The 17347-nt window shown below is 53.1% G+C and overlaps 1 protein-coding gene across 7 annotated transcripts in view; it reads right to left on the bottom strand.

Annotated features, from left to right (window-relative positions):
* ARHGEF10L (Rho guanine nucleotide exchange factor 10 like) overlaps nt 1–13792 on the bottom strand; it is a 134934-nt gene extending 121142 nt beyond the window's left edge. For all 7 annotated transcript variants that reach the window (XM_033113890.1, XM_033113892.1, XM_033113894.1 and 4 more), the window contains exon 1: nt 13678–13792. The gene's annotated coding sequence lies outside the window, so the exon portion shown is untranslated. The remainder of the gene's footprint in view (nt 1–13677) is intronic.
* Between the last annotated feature and the right edge of the window lie 3555 nt (nt 13793–17347).

The following is a 17347-nucleotide window of genomic DNA, read 5'->3' as shown; positions in this document are numbered from 1 at the left end:
CAGCTGTTTAGACGCAAGTTTTCTGACTTCAATAATAAGCCCAACGCAGAGAAGGAACCACCAGACTCAGTGCCCCTCCCTGCAACCATTTGGGGCATCGATCTGCATTTCACAGATGAGAGACCTCGGCTCAGAGCCTGAATCAGCCTGCCTGCCAAGGTCTCCACTCGGTCAGAGGTAGAGGGGGGATCTGAACCAGGTCTCCTGGCTCCAAGACTAATAAACATCCAACCACCTGGCACGCCTGCCTCCAAAGCTCTGCGTTTCAGCTTCTGTTTATCAGATGTGTACCAGGTACCAGGCACGGCTCTATGTGATTTATACGTGACAACTCTCATCATCGGCCCGAAAACCGGCTGAGGGAGAGGCTGTTAGTATTCCATTTGACAAGCCGAGAAACGGAACTGAAACACAGGGAGGTTGAGACACTTGCCCCGCGACACACAGCTAACAAAGGCACAGTGAGGATCAAAACGAGGCGGTCTGACTCCAACGGCCGAGGCTCTTAGCCACCACTGCTTGTACTCCTCCCGCCCCATGACTCTGTCCCTTCTACTCCCATCCCACCCCACCCCCAACCAGGCAAGCCCTTGAGTTGCAGGAAAGACACACCATTGAGAAGGAGTCACAGGCTCGCCCGAGGTTTCATGAACTCAATGACTCTGAGCCCCACAAGGAAAGAACCAACGGCCTAGGAGGCCGAGGACAGTGAGGGCTGGGGAGGCCGCCTTGCTCCTCCCTGCCCAGCCGAGGGAGCCTAGGAGATGGTCATTCCCTGCCGACACCTGTCCAAGTCCCTGCAGAGCCACAAGCTTCTAAGCATGGCCCACAGGCCACGCTTGGTAACAGATCACCCACATCTCCTCGTTCACCAATGAAGAATGTTTGCTGAGCACCTACTATGAGCCAGGCCTCATGCAGAAACAAACATGGAAAACAGAAAATAGAGCCTGAGCTCTGGGAGCAGAAGGATCCCCCCCACCTGCCCCGGCCACATGACCTGCCTCCCCAAGGGCAAGACCCTTCCTGGGCCTGGACACCTTGTCCCCCCTGGTCTGCCTGGGACACTCCCACCTACATTGTGAGCCTCAGCACAAGCTGACCTCAGGGACATCTTCTGTGACGCCCGCTGGAAGAGCCGCCACCCACCCTTCTGAGCCCCTCACACTCCGGACGGGAATCATTTGTTTTGTTCTCTGACTCGACCACTAGACTCCGAGTTCCTTGAGGACACGGTCAGCGCCTTGCATTTCTGTCTCTCCAGTACAGTCCTCGGCACATGGGAGAGAGTCAAGAGATGATGGATAGCGGGGCAGGTAGGTGGGTGGATGGGTGGATGCATGGATGGATGGATGAATAGATGGTAGGTGGGTAGGTGAGTGGATTGTAGGTGGATGAGTGAGTGGGTGGGTGGGTAAATTAATAAATAAATGACTAAGTGAATGAACAAATCACAGGATCCTGCAGAGGCAGCTGAGCTAAGGGCTCTGCTTCCATCTGGAATTTACTGGAGCTCAGCTACCCCAGAATCCCAGCTTTGCCCCAAGTATTTAGTCTGACCCAACCATTTTCTAGACACACGTTTCCCCAACTTGGCCGAACATCCCTATGTAATCACTGTCTCCTTCACCAGGCTGTGGCATAGGTGACCTAATGTCCGAGACTGTGTCTGGCCTGACAATTATGTCCTCAATGCCTTCCCCCGGGCCTAGGCCATTGCAGGCCTCAATGAACATTTGCTGAAGGAATGACAAGTGAACAAAAGACCGACAGAGTTTTTCAAACATGGGTCCCAGCTGAGATCTGCTGGTTCAGAATCTCTAAGGGTGAAACTCAAGAATTCATATTTTGTTCAAAAGCTTTCTGGTGGTTCCAGTAACCAGCCAGGTTTGGGAAACACTCGCTTGTGGGGAAGAGGAGTCCTCAGCTACTGAAAGCTGTGACTATGGATGAAGCATCTCAGAACAGGGCTGTACAGAGCCGTCACCAACCCCGGCAGGTCATCAGTCTCCTGAGCATTGTTAGGTTAAAAGAGAGTCTAACAGTCTTTTTCAAAGTGTGGTCCTTGAACTATTGACTTCAGAACCACCTGCGTGCGAGGAAGCCTTTTTAAAAATGTTGATTCTACGGTCAGACCTCTACCAACCAACTCAGAGTCTCTTGCGGTGAGGCCCAAGAATCTGTATCCTTAGCAAGAGAATTACGGGCTCATGCGTTCCCCGGGTGCTGAGATCACCTGATGTGTCCGGCACCTTCATGCACACCTTGCCTTGTGAGAGAGAAAGTTCCTGACGGGACAGTTTGGCTGACTCCAAGGAACCCAGCAAACTAGGTGAGAGGCCAAAAGGCAGCAACTGTGTCCATTCCTCAGAACCTGAGCCTGGAAGGGAACAAGTGAATCAGGAAGCCCAGCCTCTCGTCTTACAGATGAGGAAACCAAGGCCCAGAGAGGGCTGCGTCAGGCCCAAGGTCATAAAAGAGCGAGTGTCAGAGCCAGGCTAGAAGCCAGGTGGCCATGCCCCAGGCTCACCCTCGGCCCCAGACTGCCCTGGCCTGCGTGAGAGGCTCACCCCTAACTCACATCCTCCGTACCTGCTCCCAGGTGAGCCAGGGTTCCTGGGAGGAGCTTTTAGCAGGGCAGTGGCTGCCGGCCCTGGACACCTCAGCCAGTCTTGCTGCCCCAGGAAAATAGGGTGGCTCTGATCATGGAAGACTCCGGCTATCTCCATCACGGACAGTGATAAAGCAAGTCGCGTTCCAGGTAAGAGGAGGCATCAAAGAATGGAATGAGCACGAACAGTCTGGGCAGTTATGGTTCTGCTGACCCCAGGGATCTAGTGGGGAGGGGGTACAGCTCTGTAGAGAATGTCTCCCCAACGAGCAGTCCACCATGTCTGAGTTTAAAAGATTAAACAGTCCTGAAGAACCACTGATACCAGTGTTTCTCACTCCGCCTATTTGGGGGAACACTTGTGTCCTGAAATATGCTAACAGGTGCTCAACTAAACAAAAGGTGTTCGATGGTCAAAAACTCGGGAAGATCCAGAATAGAAACCTCCTTCCTGGAGATTAACACTCAGTGTGTTCAAGGCACTGAAAAGTCCTGCAATTTCTGAATCTACTTAAATCACGATACAGGTGAAGAAAGACGGAGACACAGAGGAGTCATGTGCCTTGCCCAGAGTCATCGACCAGAAAGTAGGGACGGTGGGATTGAGCAAGACAGCCTGTCCCAAGTCTGTACTGGCCACTACGTGCTTAGTATTCTGTGAAATGCTTTCTCTCATTTATGATTGTTGTTCTGATGCAAGGGAGAGAGGGCAGGCAGCAGCAGGGCCTGGGCAGGAAATCATGCCCATGAAACTGGCCGGAAGGTGAATCTGAGGCTCCAGCTTCCCAAATCTTCCTCTGTTCCTGGGTCTGCTGCCACTGGCTGTGTGACCTGGGATAAGTCACCACCCCTCTCCAGATGACTAATTTTATGTCCCCAGACATAAAATTAGGACTGTGGTCTAGATCCCGGGAGGCCCTTCCAGCTCTAAATGCGCCTCTGACTCCATCGTCCTACCCGCAGCTCCCGTTTCCCTCCCCACCAGCCACAACCTCTCCCGGGGCCCAAGTCCCCGTCTCTGTAAGCAGCTGAGGTCTGCACTCCGGAGCCAGGCCGGGGCTGCGCTGAGCTCTGCCCAGTGGTGGACTAAGCACTGTTTTTGCTCTCCCTGTCCTCACTGGGACTTAGGTGTCTGGCTCCTAATTCAGTGCTGTTGCGAGACCCTGGGGTAGGGAAAAGAGCAAAAGGCCAGAGGTCCAGGCTGCTGGGAGTCTCCTCCCGAGCCTGCCCCATGTGGCTGTGAGATGAGGAGCAAAGGGCTCTGGGCCCACTGGAGCGCCAAGACTCGTGATAAAACGTAAGGGGTTGGACTCGATCAGCTGTCCCAAAGTGGAGTGGGCGGAATGCTGGAGCCCAAGATTCTATCAGGTGATTGGCCAAGGAAGGGCTCAGCTGAACCGAGTTTAATATGCACCAGAAGGGTGTCAAAGGAGGTCTCCCGAGTCGGATGGATCAGGGTTCAAGGTCTGCCATTTACTAGCTGTGTGACTTTGGGCCAGTTCTTTATCTGTGCCTTGGCTGCCTCGTCTAAATGAAGATAATAACCATACATTCCCTACAAGATTGCCACAAAGAATTGAAAGAAGATAATGCAGGTTGCCTGGCACACTCTAGGCCCTCAATAAACACAGGTTATTTTTTCGATCCTTTGGGATCACATTTCATGTCATCCCTACTTCACAGATGAGGTAACCGAGATTCCAGAGAAGCAAGACAGCTGCCTAAAGTCACGGGACTTCTAAGGGAGAGGACTCTAGGAACGGTTCCCCAACTCTCCTGGCCCCCGACAATAAGGCCTCTGCACGGCTTCTGTAAAATACAGCTGCCATCCCCAGCAGGGACTTCTTCCCTCACTGGCCTGCCATGACCCGTGGCCAAGATCAAATCCTGGCCCAGCCCCAGGGAGTTTTCCAATCACTCACTGGGAAGGAAGCCCAAGAAATGCTTAAACCCATGGGGCCCGAACTCCGAGCACCGGGGAGAGCCAACTCCCACTTCCCAGCAGTGGCCCGGCTCCTCCTGCCCAGAGGCACTGCCCATTGTCTGAGACCACAAGAGGACCTTCTGTAGGTAGACTCGTGGGTGACGTTCACCTGGGGCCTCCAGTGAGCCCCACCCTGTGGTTACACACCACTGGCCTCCACCCTTGAGACTGGTTGTTTCACTCAAGGGACCAGTCCCAACCTGGACGCCCTGTTATGCTCTGTGACCCCAGGCAAGTTGCTTCACCTCTCTGAGTCTCAGGAACCTTTTTAGAAAAGAAAAATGAGAGTTTGGGAAGCACTAAGGAAGCAGCCTGCTTGGCAGAATGATCTAGGAATCAGAAAGCCTGTAACAGCATCTAAAGGTCTCCCTGATGTCTCCTGTCCCTTCCCAACCCAATCTCCACCCAGGACAGAAAGTTCTGATCTTGTCCCTCCATATCTGCAAACACTTGACCAGCTCCCTATGGTCCTCAGGATAAAGTGACAGCTCCTCCTGAGATGTGCAGAGGCCTTCAGTGGCATTGTCCCCGACTCCCTCCCCTGTGACACACTCACCCCTGGCTTTTGCACCCACCTGCAGTGCTTCCTGTCCCTGAGCGGACTCTGCCTCTTGGCTGCTTCCTTCAGACACCCCCCGCCCCCGCCCCGGGAAGCCTCTCTGAGCCCCTCCCCCTGGTGGAGGCCCTCCCCATATTTCCACTGGCTACCTTACCTGTCTGCCTCCCGCACCAGAGAGGGGGTAAGCACATTTGACTCAACTCTAGCTCCTAGCCTGCTCCCCAGATCCGTAAAGAAACATGGTACTCAATAAATATGTGTTGGAAGGGGAGGAACACTAGGACAGACAAACGACAACAAGTCAACTACTCCACGAGCTTTGGTCTCCTCCTCTGCAAAACGGGAATGTTGTGGGAGAAGCAGTTGGACCACCTGGCTGGGGACCCTCACCCCCGTTTTGTAGCTGGCCATGTTGGCTGGGTGAATTTCACATCTCAGGCCTCTCTCCTCTGTGTAAGGTGAGGACAGCGACAGCACCTGCGCCTCACTTCCTGAAAAGACACAGTGAGCTAGTCCTCCCAGAGTGCTCAGCTCAGTCCTGGCACATGGAGGTGACGTCCTTGCACTTTACAATTGGGGAAGAAAAGTGAGAGGTGAGGGTGACACAGGCCAGGGATCTGTGTCACCTGGCCCAGCTAAAGTAGCTTCTGCTGCAGGGATCCAGTTCTCCTAACACCAAGCTCCCAGCTGGCTAGGATGCTCGCTGCAGGTGCCAACACAAGCCCCCTGCCCCAGCAGCCCAGTTCCCTGGAGAATGTGGGCCCCACGGAGTCTGGGGTGAGGGCTCAGCCCCACTGTGCCTTCTCAGACAAACCCCTGACCTCTCTGATCCTGTTTCCTCCTTTGTACGAAGGAGGCTTAAGGAGAGCCTGCTTCCGCAATCTGCCCGTTCTCATAGTGGCTGCAAATGACCCCTCCGAGGGTGGGTGGTCTTGGAGGGAATGTCCCCCTTACTCCCCTAGTGAAGATGTCACTGAAAACCATGAGGCCATCAGATGAGACTGTCCACAGGTACCCTTTAAACATACCCCAGCTTCTCCCATTTCCTAAGACGTACCCCTGCTCCTCTCACCCACCACCCCCACACCATCAAGCTGGGTACCACCCCTCTCGTTTGCCCAAAGATCCAGCTCCTGTAGCTGCCCCATGTGTCTCGCCCCCTCTTGGGCAGTCCTGGCCACCAGCACAAACCATTGTCCTGGGTCCCTGCGCTTCCCTTCCAACAGAGACATATTTTCCCAACCCCCCGTCCCTTATCCAGCATCTCAGAAGCTGTCCACATGCTGTCTCTCCTTGCTCACTTTCCATCCCCTCGGTCCTCTCCCACTGCAGGTTCCAGCCCCATCACTCCTCCAAAACTGCTCTTACAAAAAGGCCCAAACTGCCTCTATGTTGCCAAAACCAGTGGCCACTTTTCCGACTTATCTTACTTGGACACTCACTGGCCTGCAGCTCCGTTGACCGGTAGCTGTTTTCTGCAACAGTCCCCCATGTGTCCTTCCCAGAGACCCCACCTCCTGGCTCCTCCCAGTCCTCTCCTGGCTCCTCCTTCTTCACCTGACCTCGGGGTGGTCCCACCTGCCCCATCTATGTGCTGACTACGCCCAAGTTTGTATCTCAGCCCAGCGGCCCTCAGTCATTCCCATCCCATCGCGTTAGGTTATTTCCTTCAAAGGACTTATTCCATGGCATTGTGAATGAAAAGGAGTGACACAGTAGACCTGACAAGTGCAGGGGGTGCCACATGGCCAGCCTGACAAGCTCAGTGACTGAAAGGAACCACACAGCATGGTCTGATCATAAATTCCTAACTGGGCAGGTCACGGCGGGTAGTCACATCCCAGACCTCTCGCTTCCTTAGCGAAGGCCAATCTGTAGCTGAAGTGAAGCCTGTCACACATCTAGGATAACGTACATTGGGGATGTCAGAGTAATTTTCTTGTCCAGACCCCTCGGAGGCACAACCAGGGTCACCAGCACAGGAGACGTCGCTACCCCTCATTGTCTCACGACGAGCATACCATCTCCACGTGCTGCAAATGTTAAACGTTCACTACCCACCAACGTAAAAGATGTGTCTCTCCATTTTGCTTTCTAGCCAATCCTAGAGATTTCCCCGCCTTGCTTTCTCCCGCCTCCTTAATCTACCACCCATGTGACCTTTCTTCCGTTCTCTCCTTTGATTCCAAATGCAGAGAAAGAGTGGCCAATCTGCCCCTCTCTGGAACATTTTCTCAGTCCGTTGAGATCTCGCTTCCTGGCCTGTCCTCAAAATTCGGTCTCAGATGCACTCTTACAAAACTTGTCTAGAGATTGGACGTTCTTTCATAGACAAAACGCAGTTACTTTATTAACTGGTGTGACCTGCTTGGTTTTTGTGTCCTTCGCCGTCACCTAAGATCCACAGGGCAGGGTGACGTACAGTTAGCCAGCTCAGGGATATAACCACAGCCACAGTGCTAAGCTCTTCAGTGAGCCAGGCTAGAACAGCCCACTTACACTTTCTTGTCAAATCCTCACAGCACATGACACAGCTACTGTGACTATCGTATTATCCCCATTTTACAGATGAGGACACTGAGAGGGGCCACGTGAGTGGCCCAAGGTCCAGCACAGAAAGAGGCTCAGCAGGGAGCAGGGCACCCCTTGACCCTCTAAAGCCCAAAACAGCCCTCTTGGCCGTTTGTGGACCCTGAATAAATACTTGCCACATGAACAAATCAATCACCGAATAAATGAATGATATACACCACAGCATTGAGAGAGGTAGTCTTTGGGTGGTGGGAAAAAGGGAGGGTTTTTTTTTTTTTTTTTTTCCCTCTCTGTATTTTCCATTTTTTCTTCCATGGCCATGCAATACATACATAATTTAAAGTACAATAAACTTTCATTTTTAAAAGAAATACAAACGTCCTGGGTAATATCTTGGTTCAGGAATATTTTTCCTTAATTTTCAGGGACTGTTGTTCCTCTGCTTAATTTAAACCATTGTTTGTCTAGCGAAATTGAATAAGAAGCCGCATTTTTAAAGCTCTGGCCAAGGCTGCCCACTTCAAACAACGATGACAGGGGAGTAATGAGAGCTGGTTCCCGCCACCTCCCTTGTGTGCTAATGGCTGGGAGTCAGGGCTGCATACCAACCAGGCAGCCACTGGAAGGGGGCTTTTTGTGGAGGCCAGGAGGACAGGCTCTCCAGGAGAAGGAGGGGGTCCAGACCCAGAAATGCCATCTCACCTAGGGCCCTGTGTACCTTCGTGAGCAGGGGCCGCCCCAAATCACCTGCCCTGCCCCAGACTGAGAATGTCCCTGCAAAGAAAGTGGTGGGGGGCCTGGGCCAAGACCACCCTCTCGACAGACAGGTGGGTAGGAAGATGAACCCCTGATGCCTTTGGCAGGGGGGTCAGCACCAGGCTCTAACCAAGAGGTGAGTACAACCTTTGCTTCTGGCCAAGTGGTCGACTGTCTTTCCCTTTTTCCCACCTCATGTGGGCACTACTGCCAGGGGAAATCAAAGGCACAGCCAGGCCAGACCTTGGAAGGGGTGGCACTGCCCTAGGATGCAGGGCTGGGAGCTGGGGCCCTGGGTTTACCTGTGCTGCCTCCATCCCTCACAGGTGCGTGACCCTGGGCAAGCAAGGGGCTGACCTGGGCCTCCGCCTCATCGGGGGCAAAATGGACATGATGACACAACCCATCTGTCAGGATGGCTGAGGACTAAATAAGCTCCCACAAGCCACATGCCTGCCAACGTGCCTGCTCCTCCATAAATAAGAGCTATTAGTACAGCTCTCTCCATAAATATGAGCCATTATTATTAGCTGTTTCCTGACAGCAGGCCTAGGGGCCCATCTGGGCATGGGGGTTCTATTCTAGGCCTTGACCCTAAACCACAGGGCAATGAACCAGCTAAGTGGGTGAAAAAGCACACATCAATTTCAAACAACAAATGGCAAAGTGTGTTGAGATTACAGACCAGCGGAGAACCTTCTCTTCCTCCTCTCCTCAAAGAGAAAAGGAAAATAGAATAAAGGAGGGAAATCGGATTATAGAAAGGTCTTACTTCCTAGTTCGAATCCTGCCACTTATAAACATTGTCACCTTGGGAAAGTCCTTCAACCTAAGACTCAGTTTTCCTCCTCTGTAAGATGGGATAATAGTACCTACCTGCAGGATCGGTATGGGAATTAAATGAATTGATGCACGAAAAATGTCTGGCATGTATAGGCATAAAGTAAACACGAGTTGCCTGTAAAGAAATAAGCTCTCAATGATCTGCCTAGATGAAGGGCCGAAGTAGCAGAGGTAACAAAAAACACTGGATAACCTCAATACCGGTGACCTTTATCTTTGGCTTTGCTGGTACTGGGGGTGGAGGGAGGGCAGCAGATCCACCTTCCCAATTCTGTTTTGTTTGGTCTGGTATTAAAATGGAAATCTTTTCTGAGAATCCATCAGCCACAGATGCCAGGGCTGGAATAGCAGCAAGCTTGAGGAATAATAAGAAGTTACCAAGAAACCTTAAAGATTTACAGGAGAGGGAGTAACCACAGGGTATGGTGCCCCTGGCAGGTGAGGTTTGGCAGGGTTTTTTTGCTGGTACCCAGATAATGCGGTATCCCCTGCTCTGCCACAAGCCTTGCAGACTTTTGGTTCCCCTGACACCCAAGCCAGACTGAACTCTCAACAACGCATGCCTCTGAGCCTTTGCACATGCTGTTCCTTCAATCCAGACCCTTTCCCTCTCCCCACCCCATCCTGCTATACTCGACTCACACCTCCACTGTGTATGTCACGGCACACATGTCCATCTCCCAACCAGGGCTCACAGACTGGACAAGAGCTATGGCTCTTATATAAAGAGATGTCCACTCAACTGTCTGGTTCTACTCTTATGCTGTCCCTGAATCCATATGGATGGGTCGTGCCCTCTGTTGCCTAGGCCTCTCCCAGAGAGCTCTAGCTACCTGGGACCTGGACATCACACCTTCACCAGCCCTGAGCTATTTGACTTGTCCAAAGTCTGTCCTCTGTCACTACCACTGCTTGATCTCCCACATGCCTGGGTGCCCTGAGTGTGGTTATTCAATCAGTGCCGAAGCAGGCTCTCAATTCACTAAATCTTATCCTCCTCCCATTTCCCCTGACCTTGGTACATGGCAATGTAACTCCGTTTCCAGAGAGAGGTCATTGGAGAGCAATTTACAACCCCAACCACCACAGCAGGCCCAGCCCCTCTCACTCTGCACCCGAGGACCCTAAACTAGACCCCAGTGGTGTCACACCACAACGCAAGCTCCAGAGAGGGGCTGTACCTGAGTTGCTCACTACTGGATCCCCATGGTGAGCTGATAAATGTTTAACAATTGGCTCTGGGGCGGGGGACCCTGATTTGCAGTGTTTGCCAATTTCTATGATGTAAATACTCTCACTATAGCTAATTTCAAGCTACCAAGGTGACACTACCGAACACAGAGTTGGGAAGAGATGTGCAGTAGCCACCAGTATGTACATTATATAGTCATGTATAGTTTAATGACGGGGTATGAGAAATGCGTCATTAGGAGATTTCATTATAGTACAAATATCACAGAGCGCACTTCCACAACCTAGACGGTCCAACCTACTGCACACCTGCTGGATGGTCCAGCCCACTGCACACCTAGGCTGGATGGTCCAACCTACTGCTCCTGGGCTACAAACCTGTACAGCATGTCACCGTAATGAATGCTGTAGGCAATTGTAACACAACAGTATTTGTGTATCTAAACATGTCTAATCATAAAAAAGGTACAGTACAAAAGACAGAAAATGGTTCACTTGTCTAAGGCACTCAGGATGAACGGAGCCTGCAGGACTGGAAGTGCTCTGGGGGTCAGTGAGTGAGTGGGGAGTGACCATGACGGCTGCGGACGTCACTGTACACCACGGAAGGCTTTATAAACTCTGCCCCACAAACCCACCCCCTGCCTCCTTCCGACAGGGTCAGAAGTAGAACATCGAAGCTGTCAGTGCTGCTCCAGGAATGGGGCTGTGGGCTGGGCTGGTTGGAAATATCGAGGAGAAAGTGGCTGGGTGAGGCGTCCGTCACCTAACAGTGACTGTCAGGAGGGAGTGAAAGGTGGCCTGAGGATCAGTAGCAATAAGAAATCAAGATGGAAAGAAAGGAACACAGGGATGGTCATGCAGTGTGGTTTGGGCTATCGCGTCCTGGAGCAGTGGTCAGAGTAAGGAACTTGGCGGTGGTATTCATAAAAAAGAGGGTGTTTAACACGGAGAGGGTGTAGAACTGAGGACTCATTAGACTTGGGTCATTTGTTTTTGGTTCTGTTGACCCTCTTTAGCATAAAATGCTCTCTCTCTGCCACTGAATTGTGGAAGAAATAAAACTCAGCTGTGCTTTACACCAGCACAATCTGCAAATATTTCCAGAGTCAGGGACAGGCTGGCTGCACACAACCACAGAGCTCTCACTAAAGTGGCCGCGGCACTTAATACGTGTTAAGGGAGCTCCTGCGGACCTGTGTTCCTGTGCAGGATCTTCGGTCCTCGACAAAGAATTTACAGCAGCGTGCTCTGAAGACCATCAAGCTAGATCTGGGGGGGCTGTGGCACCCTCTGAATACGTAGTCCTGGGGGACAGTGCTGAAACAGGTCCGTGGCTGGCTGACTGGGATGTCATCGGTGCACTCAGACCTGAGGTGCTGTGAGTGACAGGGAATCTACTGCCAACCCCACAAGATACTGCTCCCGTCAGAGAAAACAAATTCCTCCTGAACCACGTAGCCTTCCGTTTCGCACAGGAAATTCAGCTGCATTATAATCTTATGGGATCACTATTGTATATGCAGTTTGCCATTGACCAAAATGTTACATCACGCGTGATTATGTGTGTGCATGTGTATGTGTATATATATGGCTGGCAGAAAGGAAGAGCTCCTGAGTGAGAAGTGAAGTAGTGAAGGATGGGACCAGCTTTCTATAGAGGGGACAGCAAGGGCAAAGGGTCTTTGGTGGAAGATGAAGGGACCTAGGGAAGGTGAGTATGATGGAGCAGAGTGAGAGAATCAGACATGGGCACAACCTGAGGCCTCCCAAACATGAGAAGGGTTCTGAGCTTCACCTCGGAGCTTGAAAAAGGGGTAGGGTAGCCCCCGCCCATAGTTACAAGGAGCCCGGAGACTGGACCCTCCTTTCTAGTCTTTGTGTTGGAGTCCTGGATGCTGGGGTGTAGTACTGGGTAGAAGGACAGATGGACGTATGGACAGATGGACACTGCAGCTGGAGGCCATGCAAACAGGGCTTCAGGGAAGGGCTGAGCATTTTAACGAGCGTGCACAACCTGTCCCCTCTCTCTAGCATCCTAGGAGGAGCAGATGGCGCTTGGGGCAGGCGAGGCAAGGCTTCCCCTGGTTGAATCCCTGGGGAAAGCCAAGGACTGTCTCAGCTCCAGAGTCAGCAGGAAGTACCACCCACCACCACCTCCCTGCTGTGGTCAGAGCCAGGGTCCTCCGACTCTCCACGCTAAAGGAAGATTCCTCACCCCTGCTCCAGGCCCCACCCTGGGTGAGGGAGGAGGAATTCTCCCCACACTCTCCTACATCAGGCCTGGGCTCCCTCTCAGAGACCACCCCTGGAGGCCAGCGGGCTGGCCTTCATTCTTAGCAGGTCCCACCTCAAACATACTTCCTTGGCTCAAGGAGTGTCCAGGCCTAGCCGGGCTCTGTGGCCATGGCCTTCCCTCTGACCAGGGCATCCTCTCCTCCCCTCCCCACCCAGCTGAGGCCGCCCCTGCTTTGCCTCCGGGCAGGGGTCCAGGGTGGGAGAGGCTGGCCCAGCACAGAGACGCCAGGAGCATTCCCCGACTTCATGAAATCCCAGGGAACCCCAAGGTCAGTGAAGAAGGAAGTGGACCACAGTGAAAGGAAAGTAAGACACAGAGTCACACACACAAACACACACACACACACACAAAACTGATGCACAAAACCAGTGAGGAGTCATGCCACGGGGTGGGACACCCAAGGGACACAGAGACTCCCTGGGGGGGAAGGTACACACACTCGAGGTACACACTCACACTCAGACCCATACATAGAAAGCCCACCCAGGCTCTGGGGGCTGTCACATTCACAACACACAGGCTCCCAGGACACACGGACAGAGAAGACAGCGGGTTCCTGGAGACAGACACACCACACACTCACACCAGGGACACAGAGAAGACCCAGGCTGGAACTAACACCTGGAGGCACAGAGATACACACTCACAGACACACCCAGGGACACCCGGAGAAGACACCAGACTCCCACTGGGAGAATCAGGGACACACAAAGATCCCGCAGAAGCAGAAACACAGAGGGGGTCCGGGACGATCCGGACAACGGAGCCCATGCACTCTCAGCGACTCTGGCACAGAGACGCCCCGGCCCTGGAGACACCCGGAGCCACACACCCCATCGCGGAGTCCGGGGCCCCCGGCACCCACCGCCCCCAGCCTGCCCCGGCCCGCGGGCCGCACTCACCCGCTCCGGCCGCCCGGCCTTTGTTGTCCGCGCCACTCACAAAGGCGCCGCCGGCCGGCTCTGTGCCTCAGCCGCCCGGCCGCCGCGGGCGCCCATGGCCGGGCCGGCCCAGCCCAGCCCCGCGCCCCGCCGCCCGGCCCAGCCCCGCGCCCCGCCGCCCGGCCCGCTGCCGCCACCGAGCCAATGGCCGCGCCGCGCGCCGCCCGCGAGGTCGCGGCCCCGCCGGGAGTGAGCCCGCCTCGGAGCGGCCTGGTCCAGCCACCGCGCACGGCGACGCGGCGCCGCCCCCGCCCGCCAGGCCTGCAGCGGCTGAAGTCACCGCTTAACCCCTGGTGGCCGGCCGCCTTTGCCGCGCCCCTGCCTGCGAGGGCGCCCCTGGAGGGCGGGACAGGGAGGAGGGGAGCCCCCCAACTGCCTGTGGCAGGAGGGCTTTGGACCCTCCTGCTGGCCCTGCTCCGGTCACCCTGTCACAACCTCTCACAAGACAGGTGGGGAAACTGAGGACTGCAAGCAGTGGGACTTTGCCCTGGGCCTCACAAGGACCCTTCACTCCTTCCCTCTCTGTGTGGCCTCCCATTTGCCCAGTTTCTCCCTTGGAAAGATCCCACACATGCTGGCTGCTTGCTTCTCCCTCATTTTCAAGAGTTTGCCCAGGGGTTTCCCAGAGGGGTGACAGATTCTTAGGTTGGTTCCAGGGGAAAACCCAGAGGTTCGATGGCCCCCACCCCGTCTCTGCAGCAGAGAGCCCCGCAGCCCCTGGGTGGCCTTGCACCCTGGCCTCTGACATCAACCTCCTGACCCTAGCCACCTCGGGCACTGAAGGATTGCTATGATGACGGCCTTCGGCATCATCTCACTGAACTGGAACCAGCCCTACCACGTAGTCCCATCTTCCTGTTGAAAAAAACCGAGGCTCAGAGCTGCCAAAGCTTACTCCACAAGGAAGTGGAAACAGAGATCCTAGCACCTCCTCCTTCCAGCCCCCTAAAGCTGCCAAACACTAGCTACTCCCTCCCAGAATTCCAAAGAGCGCCTCTGGATATGACGCAATTAATTATAGTTATCAGGTCATTAATTAAGATTATCCCCGTTATTAAACATCACCCTGCTACCTCTCAATTGGCAACGAAATTCACACTCGGGCTTATCGGCAATTACTCCTGGGTTGATAATAATGAGTTCTGTAGCCTCCAAAGGGCACAGGTGTATGTGGGCTGGAATCTTTGTCAGCCATTGTTCATTCATGTAATGCAGCCAGCAAAAACCTTTTTTTTTAAAAAAAAACTACTCCCTATTTGTCAGGCATCAGCCTTAGGGGCTAGAAACCAGACAGACCCCAGCCCTGCCCCCTCAGCTTTCAGAGGCTGGAAGGAGACACAAATAAACAGGCCAACGACAGTGCAGTGACACCACACTCAGGCTACACTCTCTGAAATCATCTTATTCATTCGTTTGTCTGCTTGTTTATTGTCCTGTTCCACACAAGAACATAAGCTCCATAGAGCCTGTCCTAAGAGTTGTTCATAGAGTTGTCTGAAACCTCAGGCCTAAGGCAACACTAGGCTCGTCACACGCAGCCAGTAAATATCCGTTGAGCACTTACTGTGTTCCAGACATTGTTCTAGGCACGCAAGAGATATCAGTGGACAAAACAGGAATGGTCTCTGCCCTGCTAGAGCCTCCATTCTAGGGGTGAATAAGCAGTGGCCGTGACAGCAGAGAGGAAAGTTTCCAGAATGCCAGCAAAGCAGCAAGAACATCTTCAGATGTCCATCGAGTAATCTTGGGCCTCGTGGCATTCAGCCTTGGACCAAAATTTAGATGTTGTGGCCTGTATTCGCAGCCTTTCAGACTTACTCCAAATCCCCTCCCTGGCTATCTTATTTCTGTCCTGGACCCTTCTGAGCCCTCCAGGCTGAATGCCTGTCCCCTCTTTGGTTGCACTAAGGGTTGCACCCCTCCCTCCCAGAACCATCAGAAGGCCCAGAATCTCTAGGAAGCGTCTCTACATGGCCTCTGTTCCCTGACCACCTCTCCTCTGAGCTCTACAGCACTCCACACTTGGGTTAGTTGCTTTTGTTCCGTTGTTAAGTTGGCTCTGGGCACTGACTTGAACTTTCTCCAGCTTGAGGGCAGCTATGATCCATGCTTGAGGGCAGGGGCCATACCCGAAGCCCCCCTCATGCCCTGAGAGCCCAGCACAAATTGGGATCATGAAAGGATCAGGATAAATTCTAGAAGACACCTTCAAACCCTTATCAGTAGACTTCTAGATCCAGGGTTGCAATCTACCAGCTCATAGAACAAATGGAACCCGCAGAAGCATGTTGTTTCCCCCTCAATGGTTTTGTTGTTGTTGTTAATTAGTTACCAACATTTAACAATTGGGAGATTTCCCATAAAAAGCCAGATTGCTTAACAAATCCGGAGATCTGGTAATGCCAGGCCCTCAGCCCCACGTGGTCACACTCTACAGGCCCCCTTATGTGGCTCCTGACATAAGGCTGAGTCCTCCACTTGCCTCCAGCCCTCCCAGCCCTGTGTGACACGTCTAACATGGAGGCCTCTCCTCTGTGGATTAGTGTTTCATTTCATTTCCCCTCTACATTTTACTTTTATGAGGCAGAAACACATGCTTGAAAATAAATAATCCCGCAGCCCTCACCTTCCAGGCCCACCTAGGCCCCTGGCCAGGCCACATTCACCTGCATTCTTGCTCTCTCCACCATCTCACTCTCCTGACATGCACACAACTCTTCTCTCTCACCTCCCCAGCTTCACATTCTACACTCCACAGCACAAATGAATATGCAGAGTGTTTCTGTGGGCCTTTGCCCCTACTGTTCCCTCTGCCTGGAATGCCATTACTGCTCCGTTCCGCAGACACTGTGGCTAACTGCTTTTTGATGCTTTCAACCTACACAACGCCTTCTCAAGGATCTCTTCTCGAGTGTCCCCAGACTTGACTCCGGGGCTCCCACAGCATCCTATGGTCCCCACGTCAGTGTGCCCATTCTACAGTGTTGTGTGGTATATGTGACCCCAGACCGAGTCATTGGGGGCTAGGACGCTCCTGTGTCATTCACAGTGGGATCCCCAACACCTGGGACACAGTCTGGTAGAGCACAGGCACAAGACAGATATTTACTAAATAGATGAATGAATGGGTTTCAATAGCCACAAAAGGAACAAAAAGAATTTCTGGGAACATTTCCATGTCCCAGAACATTCAATTATCCAGAATTTCCCTCTCACTGAGCGTTCTGATGAGGACAGGATTTACTGTGTAAGCATAATCATTGATGATACAGCTGAATGGGACCGGGACTCTGTTCTCCCTTGACGCCACCGCTGGACTGGGAAAGAGGGAGGGAAGGAGAGAGGGAGGGAGGGCAAGGGTGGTGTTTTCCATGGGCCAGAGAGGCTAAGTGATTTGCCCAACGTTGCCTAGCAAGCTGGTGGCAAAATCAGGATGGGAACAGAGGGCTCCTGCCCCTGTCTCCCAGCCCGGCCCCCTTTCCACCAGTCCAGGCCCATAACGGGTTGAAAAGTAAGTGGTTGGATGGAAAAGTGAAATGGAGAGCACACAGGAAACAGTCAGTCTTCATTATTTACCATATCGTCAAACCAATCATGAGTGGGCACTTATCTAAGAGAGGCTAGATCACAT

This window comes from Rhinolophus ferrumequinum, chromosome 9 (genome assembly GCF_004115265.2).
Source record: "Rhinolophus ferrumequinum isolate MPI-CBG mRhiFer1 chromosome 9, mRhiFer1_v1.p, whole genome shotgun sequence".
Taxonomy (NCBI): Eukaryota; Metazoa; Chordata; class Mammalia; order Chiroptera; family Rhinolophidae; genus Rhinolophus; species Rhinolophus ferrumequinum.
The sequence above is the reverse complement of the archived record's forward strand: the minus strand, read 5'-3'. Positions and strand labels throughout refer to the sequence as shown.